Here is an 8,600-nt window from a genome sequence, read left to right as displayed (position 1 = left end):
ATTTAAGGGTCCTAAGCCCAAAATAGTCAAATTAGAGGCTTATTGGTCCATTAGGCCCAATAAGAAAATCCTAGTCCATAATGGACTTAAACTGGGATTTTTAGGGTTTCCAATCTTTTGTTTACTATTTGAAGTGTTTGCATAGAGTGATTGATGGAACTTTGGTATTATTGAATAAACATCATGCATACTTTCAAGTTTTAGTCACAAATGTTATCATTGTTAATGTTTACAAAAGTATTAGAATTACTAGTTGTGACATCATCCGCCCGTTAGAGGGAATTTCGTCCCGAAATTCTTTTTGAAGCTAGATTTGAGAATGCGAGAATAGGTGAGGGTACTTTTGATTCATCTGGTCTTCGCGTTCCCATGTGAATTCCGGTCCACGTTTTGCGTTCCACCGAACTTTCACAATCGGAATGCGACTTTGCTTAGTACGCTTCTCTTCTCTGTCCATGATTTCAACGGGTTCCTCGATGAATAGGAGATTATCGTTGATTTCGATTTCTTCCAATGGGATGACAAGAGTTTTGTCGGATAAGCACTTCTTCAAATTGGAAACATGGAACACGGGGTCTACACTGCTGAGCTCACCAGGTAGCTGCAGCCTATAGGCCACTGGACCGATTCGGGCAAGAATCTCGAATGGCCCAATGTACCGTGGGTTTAGTTTTCCCCGTTTCCCAAATCGAATCACCCCTTTCCAGGGAGAGACCTTTAACAACACCCGATCCCTGACTTGAAATTCCAAGGGCTTTCGCCGTTTATCAGCATAACTCTTATGTCGGTCTCGTGATGCTTGAAGTCGAGCTCTAATTTGAACTATCTTCTCTGTCGTCTCACGTATGATTTATGGTCCTGTTAATGCATTGTTTGGTGTCTGGCCTCTTGCTAGCTGAGTGTCACCTACCTCAGCCCAACACAACGGTGATCTACATTTACGCCCATATAATGCTTCAAAAAGAGCAACTTTGATGCTTGTGTGATAACTGTTGTTGTACGAAAACTCAATTAAAGGCAAGTGGATATCCCACGACCTTCCAAAGTCTATCACACATGCTCGAAGCATATCTTCAAGCGTTTGAATGGTTCGCTCACTTTGACCATCCGTTTGTGGGTGGTAAGCAGTGCTCATGTCGAGTTGTGTTCCCATAGCTTTCTGAAGTGATTGCCAAAAGCGTGAAGTGAATCTGCTATCTCGATCTGAGATGATAGATATTGGTACTCCATGGAGTCTCACAATTTCCTTGATGTAGATTCTCGTCAATCGTTCCATCTTGTATGATTCCTTTATTGGCAGGAAATGGGCGGATTTTGTCAACCTATCAACTATTACCCATATGGCATCCAATCCATCAGTTGTCTTGGGTAATTTGGTCACAAAGTCCATGGCAATCCTTTCCCATTTCCACTCGGGTATTACCGGCTCTTGTAATGGTCCCGAGGGCTTCTGATATTTTACCTTCACTTTAGCGCAAGTGAGGCACTTGCTAACGTAAGTGGCAATTCCTGCCTTCATGTTAGGCCACCAATAATGTTGCTTAATATCCAGGTACATTTTATCTGAACCCGGATGGATGGAGTATCGTGTCTTATGGGCCTCATTCATGACTACCTCTCTGAATCCCCCAAGTTTAGGGGCCCAAATTCGGTTCATGAAATAATATGCTCCGTCCTCCTTGGCTTCGAAGTTCTTTTCCATTCCACGTAATGCTTCGCTTGTTCTGTTCTCTGTCTTCATGGCATCAAACTGGGCTTCTTTGATTTGCGAGGACAGGTGGGATTGAATGGTTATTGAAAAAGTTTGCACACGACGATTTGAGTATTCTTTCCGACTCAAGGCATCAGCTACCACGTTAGCCTTGCCTGGGTGGTACTTGATTTCGCACTCATAATCGTTTAGCAGCTCAACCCATCTTCGCTGCCTCATGTTTAACTCCTTTTGATTTAAAATGTGTTGGAGGCTCTTGTGGTCAGTGAAAATGATGCATTTTGTACCATAAAGGTAGTGCCTCAAAATCTTCAAAGCAAAGACCACAGCTCCCAATTCGAGATCATGGGTGGTATAATTCACCTCATGTGTCTTTAGTTGTCGGGATGCATAAGCTATCACCTTCCCACGTTGCATGAGTACACAGCCTAAACCCTGATTCGAAGCATCACAGTAAACTATGAAGTCCTCAGTTCCCTCTGGTAATGATAGTACTGGTGCACTACAGAGAGCTCGTTTCAGAGTTCGGAAGGCAACCTCCTGCTTTTCTGTCCATTCAAATGGTACGCCCTTTTGTGTAAGCATGGTAAGTGGCTTGGCTGTTCTGGAGAAGTTCTGAATAAATCTTCTGTAATAGCCTGCGAGACCCAGAAATTGACGAATTTATGTGGGTGTCGTTGGGACTGCCCATCCTTCAATGGCTTTGATCTTAGAAGGGTCCACATGTATCCCTTCTTGGCTGACAACATTACCTAAAAAGTTTACGCTGCGGAGCCAGAACTCACACTTAGAAAGTTTTGTGTATAACTTTTCGGCTCGCAGGGTTTCCAAGATTTGTCAGAGATGTCGACTATGTTCCTCTTCGCTTCGAGAATAGACCAGAATATCGTCGATGAAAACGATGACAAAGTTGTCGAGGAATGGTCGGTAAACTCGATTCATCAGGTCCATAAATGCGGCAGGGGCATTCGTTAGACCGAAGGGCATTACAACAAATTCATATTGTCCATAGCGAGTTCGGAAAGCGGTCTTGGGGATATCCTCTTCCCGGACCTTGAGTTGGTGGTAGCCGGATCGCAGATCTATCTTAGAGAAGTAATTTGTTCCTTGAAGTTGGTCGAATAGATCGTCGATTCGTGGAAGTGGGTAGCGATTTTTGATAGTGAGCTTATTCAGTTCTCTATAATCGATACACATCCTAAAGGATCCATCCTTCTTCTTAACAAAAAGGACCGGAGCTCCCCAGGATGAGAAGCTAGGTCGGATGAATCCTTTGCTCAAGAGTTCGCTGAGTTGGCTTGACAGTTCTTGCATCTCCGCAGGAGCCAACCTATAGGGCGATTTGGCGATGGGTGTAGCTCCTGGCACAAGGTCGATTTGGAACTCGACTTGTCTTTCTGGGGGTATCCCCGGAAGGTCTTCAGGAAATATTTCAGGGAAATCGCAAGCCACTGGGATGTCTCGAATACTAACCTCTTCCTTGGATTTATCCACGATGTGAGCCAGAAACGCCAAGTCCTTCTTTTGTAGACACTTATGTGCCTTAATACACGATATAAGACGAAGGTTCGTATTGGGTTTGTCTTCGTATATAATTAGGGTTTCGTGGTTAGGGAGATGAAGGTGAACGGCCTTCTCGCGACACATAATTTCGGCATGATGGGGGCTCAACCAATCCATGCCGATAATCACATCAAAACTCCTAATAGTTACAGGCATCAAGTTTATTTGAAATGCGTGGTGATTTAAGGTTAGGGTACATCCTACGTAGATTTCCCCAGTTGATTCTGTTTTCCCATTAGCCATTTCCACCGTAAAGGTTTCATTAAGCTTCTGGGGTTGTTGTTTTAGCAAATGTTTGAATTTATTACTCACAAAACTCCGTTCTGCCCCGGTATCAAACAGGATGCATGCATATGTGTTGTTAAGGAGAAACGTACCAGTGACAATAGCGGGATCCTAAACCGCTTCTCCTTGACCCATGGTCAGCACTCTCCCTGCTCCTTCATTCCCTTGGTTGTTGACATTGGGGCAGTTTCGATGGAAATGCCCAGTCCTTCCACATCCATAACAGGTGTGGCTAGCCCCAGCGTTGTTGTCGTGGTTGTTGTTGGTGTTGTTGTTGTTGTTGTTGTTGTTTCCTTGTTGTTGGTTCTGGGGAGGATAGGTCCTACAGTATTTTGTCGTGTGACCCTTTCGGTTGCAACTGGTACAATGCATCTCCCTGCATTCACCATTGTGATGGAGATTTCACTTGTTGCACTTTGGGAGATTTTCGGAATACTGCTTAGGGGCACTTGGGGTGGATGAGGCTGGAGCATGTGGTGTGGAGGGAACTTGGGTGGTTGAAGCATGAACTGTTACTGTTTGTTGTTTCTTCGACGACTCCGAGCCTTGTCGTCCCTTTCTCTTGCTATTCTTTCCTTTCTTGTTATCACTCTCCTTCTTGCTTTCAGTTTCCCCTGCTTTCTCGCCCTTCTTGTTGTTGTGGTCGTACAACTTTTTGGCCAACCTCTTGGCACTTTCAAAGGTTTCAGGATTTGCGGCTATCACGTTTCCTTGAATTGGGGGAGTTAATCCCCAGATGAATCATTTTATTTTCTTCCCTTCTGAAGTAATCATGCCAGGGCACAACAGAGACAGTTCACTAAACCTTGATATGTAGGCATCGATGTCGGAGTTTCGGACAGTGAGATTCCATAACTCTTGCTTCATTTTGTGAACCTCGCCACGCGGGCAGTATTCAGCCATTATCATTTCCTTTAATTTCATCCATGGCATGGCGTTAGCCACCAGAAGAGTCATAGCCTCCACATGTCCATTCCACCAGGTGAGAGCGTGATCAACAAATGTACGTGCTGCAAACTTCACCTTGACTTCATCCGGGCATCCGCATATTTCGAACACCGATTCCACCTTTTCAATCCATCTTTTCAGGGTTATCATTCCCCCTGTGCCATTAAAGGTTCATGGCTTGGCGTTGGTGAAATCTTTGTAAGAGCATGTCTTGGTAGGTCCTTGATTTATCCCGTTGTTTGAACTTCCGGCCCCCTGCCCGTTGCCTCCACCATTGTTCCCATTGTGGATCTGCGCCAGTGCTGCTGTGACTACAGCAGATACAGCTGCTTGAAATGCAACTGAGTTGATTTCTGGTGGTGTCGGTGGTTGATTGTTTCCACGGTTTGGTCTTTGCGGCATCTTGTTGTTATGGAACAGAAAGATGTTGAGTATGTATTGTATTTAAGTTGGGAATTCCGTGAATCGATTGTGCATCTAATTGATTCCATATATTTATACCAAACAATAAGAATATAAAACACATAGCAGATAACAACATCACGATAAAACACATAATATTTTCCACTAATAATATCCGTACTTTGATACATGAAAATTTGCTCGAAAGAGCATACATAAGGGTACAAAGTTCGGCAGCATAACGACTCTATGAGTAGTGTAGTCACTTAAACATGGAGTCGGTAGTACATAACATGGTAAGCATAAGACAACATAGCACTAGTAGGGGGGTCTACTGATTCTAAACACACTAGGAGGCGCCCAACGGTGGTAGCGAAATCATATTCTGAAATGTTGTGACAACATCTGGGCCATCTCGGTCATCTCGCCGATGACCTCATCCCTTTCCAGTTCAGCCTGCACCGCTCGTTCCTCCATGGCAAATAGTTGTTGCCGTAGTGCGGCAGCCTCTGCCTCCGGAGAACGATCCTCTCCCACAGGATTTCCTGGTGGGGCAGGGTGGTCCTGATGTGTCTCTTCGGTAGGTGGTTTGAGGGAGACTTCGTCTGTGTCTCTTTCCTCCTCCATGTCGTCACACCCCCGAACCAGATGGCGGAAACGTCTGAGGGCTCGTGTGACTTAAATTGACATATCATCACAATGAATATACATGAAACATAACATAAACATCACCATGCATTAATACATTACAACCGTCATTGTTCACATCAAGTACATTGTTTACATTACATAATCCCAAAACATAAATTGTTTATCAAATGACATCACAAAAGACATTCAGACACAAGCTTGGTAATTCTTCATTCTAACGGTTACCTGAGAACACAAGTTATTTTGAAAACGGTCAACATATATAATGTTGGTGAGTTCATAAGCAGGTTTGATATGAAAATGTTTTGTATTGTTTGTAAAACCCAGAAAATCCGATATTTTCTGAAACAGAAATTGTTTACGAAAAAGGTGTGATGATCCATAAGTATACGTGTGAATGATTTCAAAACATGTAAAAGTGATATGTTTTTCATAATAGTTTCTTGTATTATAGTTGTTGTAAGTAAAAGTGAATAATGTTGTTCCCCCGGAAAACCCGATGTTTTCCGATATAAATAGTATGATAGTTTGTATTATTGTATCGTCACAGCATATGAACATGATTCCCCAATGATTACTTAGATGGTAATGGATCTCTATGTTAGTCGTTATAACCATGCATAATAATGACTAATTCGCCTGTCTTGGCATCTTATCGAATGCCGGTCTTGAATTAAGATTTTGTCACCCTAGACTGGCCGAGTCTAACTGTAGCGAACAGCTTAGGTGTGGGGGAGTCACCCCCGTATATATCTATACACAAACTCTCGCTCTCCCTCCAGGAGACTTTGATTATAACTACAGACTACGACCGACACTTATTGGTGTCACCCGTTATTTCTCACTAAATCCAAAAGAATTTGAATAACATTGTTTTACGACCTGATTTATGTTTACTTGAATAAAGGTAAGCCTAACAGACGAAGAGAAGAGGACTACGGGGGCCCACTAACTTTGTATGTTATTACAGGCTGTCAAGTATGCTACGGACACGTTATAGCCCATTAAGCATATTATAAAGGTTTAGGGTCTTATTAGGAATGCAAATGGACCATTAAGGCCCAATAGCATATTAAAGCTGATAAAGGCCCACTAGGTATGTAATTGGGTCACCGGAAGCCCAATAAACATGTTTGAATATATTGGGCTCAATAATCATGATATTGGGCCACAAAGGCCCAATAGCACGAATAGAAGATATTTGAGCCCAACCATTGAATCATCTATAATTTATTGATCTTAAGTTCGTAATGTAGCTATTTGTTGTAATCGAAATGTTTATTCGAAGTGTTAAAATACTTTGACGTTTGATTTATAACGAAGCTTTGGTTATACGTATATATATACATATATTTTTAAAGCCATCCGTTATAAACTTAATATTTTTAACCCAATAATTTAATATTCGTCTAATTGGCCCAAAAACATTTAGTTTGACCATTTCAGCCCCTTTATCTATAAAAATGGCACTTTTAGTCCCCTTTTATGAAAATTGACATTTTTGGTCCTTAAACCGTTTTTCTTGACGTTTTAGACCCAAACTTTATTTAAAATAATAAATTCAGCCCAAAACTATTGCATTTGCCATTTCCAGCCCTTAGTTGAAAAAATTTTACATTTTTGGCTCAATTTCCGTGAGTTTTACAATTTTGACCCCAAAGTCGAAAACTTTGCATTTTTAGTCCAATTTTTACATCAAAGTCATTTTCAGCCCTTAAAGCAGTTTTATTCACGTTTTAAACTCATAGTTTGTTAATTTTTCCAATTTAGCCCCTCAAATACTTCATTTTTCGCAACTTTGGGCCCAAAACTCGTAAGGCCCAAATTTAAAGCCCATTAAGCTAAAAATTATGTTTTTGACCCCTAGACAAGTGTTATTTTCATAAAAGTTAGATTTCTATGTAAATAATACTAATTTGTCCTTATAAAACCGAAAATATCATATTTTACCCAAACTTTGATTATTTTTGCAAAAATGACACTTATAAGGACATTGACTTTGTTTTCACTTCTTAAGCCTAAAGATCCTTAGATCTTTGAAGTAAGTTGTTTATTATGTACATTTTTTATGTATTCTTCACACTTTAGCCATAGATTTCAAGATTTAGCAAATAATATCATATTTTCACAACATAAACCAAGGAAATCACATATAACAAGCATACACACATAGATCAACACATAGTACTTGTATTCTCCCCCAAAAACAAGTAAAAACCGAAAACAAGGGGGTATGAACTCACCTTGCTTTGTTGCTCACGGTTTTGAAGAAGAAATGGAAGGGGTTGAGTTGATTCTCGGCCCTAGCAAGCTTCTTGAGAAATCTTTGGGCTTAGATGGGTTCTAAGAAGCATGATCATGAATTTGAATGAATTAAGAGAAGATTTTTGATAAGATATAGAAGTTTATCCATGGATCTAAGTAAAAACGTACCAAGGATTTGTGATATGAGTGAAGAACCTTCTTGGAATGCTTGCAAATCTCGAAATTTTTGATGGAAGAATGAAGGTGTTCTTGAGAGGATTTGGAAGTATTTGGAAGTGAATTAAGTGTGTGTGTGTGTGTGGGTGTGTGTGTGTGTTCATGCTCTCGGCCGAGAGTAGAAGAAGAGAGAAGAGGGAAGAGAAATAGATGAAGTGATAGGTGCATGGGGAGGAGAGAAGTCTTGCATGGAAATCCAAAATGTAAAAATGATGTGTCTTCCCTCATAATTCTACATTTCCCCTTTTTTTTATCATTTGGGCCGAATTGGGCTAAAGAGAGAGGGAAGGAAAATCACTTTGGCCCATTCTTGGCTTTGCTCGAAAACACAAGGTCCAATAAGAGGTTTTCGGCCCATTGGGCCCTTAGGGTGGTTCACTGCCCAATTTGCATAAAAGAATGAATTTTATGGCCCATTAGGGCTTATTAGATTTGTTATGGCCCAACAAGGCCCATTAAAGGTAAACTAATTCATTTTAGGCCCATTATAGGCCAAAATGTTAAGTTTCATGCAAGTGGTCTAATTAGAGCCCATTTAAGGGTCCTAAGCCCAAAATAG

The sequence above is a fragment of the Lactuca virosa genome, chromosome 3, assembly GCF_052849685.1.
Source record: "Lactuca virosa cultivar CGN04683 chromosome 3, Lactuca_virosa_CGN04683_v6, whole genome shotgun sequence".
NCBI classification, from domain to species: Eukaryota; Viridiplantae; Streptophyta; class Magnoliopsida; order Asterales; family Asteraceae; genus Lactuca; species Lactuca virosa.
This window is presented reverse-complemented; position numbering follows the sequence as displayed.